This window comes from Podarcis bocagei, assembly GCF_964188305.1.
Source record: "Podarcis bocagei genome assembly, chromosome: 2".
Lineage (NCBI taxonomy): Eukaryota > Metazoa > Chordata > Lepidosauria > Squamata > Lacertidae > Podarcis > Podarcis bocagei.
In genome coordinates, this window is record NC_138126.1 from 79,729,848 (window position 1) to 79,732,545 (window position 2,698).

Consider the following 2,698-nt stretch of genomic DNA (forward strand, 5'->3'; position numbering starts at 1 on the left):
ATAAAAATATGGTTCTAAAGAGATCCTCAACCAGATATGTTCTTTTTCATCTCTTTATTAATTGGATTTCTTTTGTGCCATGGAACCTTCTAAAAATAAAAATAAACACGCACACATACACACATTTTTATGGTAACTTCAAATGACTTTAACTCTAATGTATGTTGGTTGGAATGGTATTGGTTTCAGTAGAATTACACCTAATATGAATTTGTCCTTATAGTCAAAAGTCTGGAGGGTATGTGAATGGGGGCAGAGGGGAATGACGTACATAGCGGTTGATCTGGAGAGCAGGGCTGCAAACTGTTGTAGCTACACTCCACTTTTATTAAAAATGCCATTCTAACGAGCCCTAGTGGCCTCGGCGCATGGAAAATGGCTTGCTGTGTTTTGAATGGCACTAAGTAACACCCCAGGGCCTTAAATCAGTTCAAGATGTGTTGATGGCGTCTGATCTTGGCCATAGAAGGGAAATTCAAAGCAATATAGATTTAACCTATAGACCCTCCTTCTGACTGATGCTTATCAATAATGCAAGGAAAAGTGAATCCAGGAGATGTTTCATACTGTAGCTCATTGTTATAGCAATGTATTCTTATAAGTATTATTTTTGCTATTAAGTTCAGCAGCTGGCATAAGGAGCTTTCAGATGATAGATAGGATAGATAGATAGATAGATAGATGATAGATAGATAGATAGATAGATAGATAGATAGATAGATAGATAGATGATAGATAGAAAGATTGCCTGGACTTTCTTTCTGCAGCAGGACAGTGGAAAATACAGCTACATGGCCAACGATAGAAACACATTTGTGTATTGGCTGGGAGTTGGAGACTGTGAGCCTCATCAGCTGCGATGTCACAACATCCCTTTGCGTGAGGGAGGGAACTTCAGGCAAACACAATCTCACATATAAAGCTGCCTTAATAATGATGCTTATATAGTGCTCTCTGAGAAAGCAATCCTAACCCCCTGGTTAGGATATGACAGAGGGGCCTGTCTGCCTATCTCTGTGAGCCTTTGCTGCTCCCATGACTAGGAGCCTTTTCTGCTCCACCAAAAAGCACCACTGATGATGTTCCTGGCTGGAGCAAGCAGACAGGGCATGGATGGGTTGGTAGGTCTATCACTCCATCCCCACCACCACCACTTAAGATTGCTCTGCCAACGCTCCAGTTATTTCACTTGCCCCCCAGTTTGTCAAATGGAACTATCCCCCATCACCCCATGCACTGTTCTGGGGGTTCTCCTGACTCCCACACAGCCCATTGGGGACGGGCAGGGTCCATGGGGGGAGGAGAAGGGGGAATGCCCTGTTACGTAAGTGGGAGCCATTGCACTGCACTTCTGCTGATGGAGTCCCTAAGATGGATCCGGCCCAGAGTCTAAAATCATCTAAATGCATCACTGCTCCTTTTGTACTGAAATGACACCTTAAAAGTAGACTATATGTTATTAACGAACATTTGCTTCCTCCACCACCACCCTAACCTCTGTAATAGCAAAATGTCTTTTTTTAGAACATCTTCATATCATGATACAGTATGGAAGCCTAAGGCTAGAAAACGATGCTTTGAATTTCTCTCTACAAAGCCTTAGTGAAGCACAATTACAAGAAATCTATTAAAATACTTTTGAGAACCTGGCAGGGGTTTTTTCCACACATTAACAAATCTTTTGCCCCTTTCTCTTCTGATGTCTAGCCAGGAGCACCACTGGCAGACAAGCCTTGCCTAGGTGGATTCTGATTGTTAACAAGAGTGGGAGCAACTACAGAGAGCTAGAGGGAGAGATGAAGTGGGTTGATGAAAGGCCGGTTTCCCAACAGATACCACCCATGTATGAGACAATGGGGAAATAAATAATCACTGTGAACATTACCAGTTTCCTTCCCGCACTGACGTCTTTGGCTAGAGTGTGACTGTAGTGCTCAATTATAGGATAATTACTGTTATTGTGTTTGTGACAATGAGTCGGTGGGAGTTGGGACTCTGGTGGAGGTAGGAACGAAGACGGAGGGAAGGAAAGAGGGTCTGGGGTAATTGTTGGCTATCCATCAGACAAGGCTGCCATTTTCTATAAATGAATCACAGTTGTTATTCCCTTAACAAAGCAACTTCATAAATGGCCTCTCAGGGCAATCCCATATATGATTATTTAGAAGTAAGTGACGTCCAAGTGTGTCCAGTGAGGCTTACTCCCCTAGTATAGGGACACGGGTGGCGCTGTGGTCTAAACCACTGAGCCTCTTGGGCTTGCCGATCAGAAGGTTGGCAGTTTGAATCCCTACAATGGGGTGAGCTCCCGTTGCTCTGTCCCAGCTCCTGCCAATCTAGCAGTTTGGAAGCATGCCAGTGCAAGTAGATAAATAGGTACCACTGTGGCAGGAAGGTAAACAGTGTTTCCGTGTGCTCTGGTTTCTGTCACGGTGTTCCGTTGCACCAGAAGCGGATTAGTTATGCTGGCCACATTACCTGGAAAGCTGTCTGTGGAGAAACGCCAGCTCCCTCAGCCTGAAGTGAGATGAGCTCCACAACCCCATAGTCGCCTTTGACTGGACTTAACCTAGGCTTGCTAGAGAGGTTAAAAGCAACAAAAAAGGCTTTTATGGGTATGTTCGTAGCAAAAGGAAGAACAAAGAAACAGTGGGGTCACTCAGAGGAGAAGATGGTGAAATGCAAACAGGGGACACAG

At 44.2% G+C, this 2,698-nt stretch overlaps 1 long non-coding RNA gene across 1 annotated transcript; it reads left to right on the forward strand.

The window, feature by feature from the left end:
* Positions 1–969: 969 nt before the first annotated feature.
* Positions 970–1,884, forward strand: LOC308579998. Its single transcript, XR_014004671.1, has 2 exons — positions 970–1,121; positions 1,708–1,884. It is a non-coding gene; the product is annotated as an uncharacterized lncRNA (long non-coding RNA).
* The last annotated feature ends 814 nt before the right edge of the window (positions 1,885–2,698 follow it).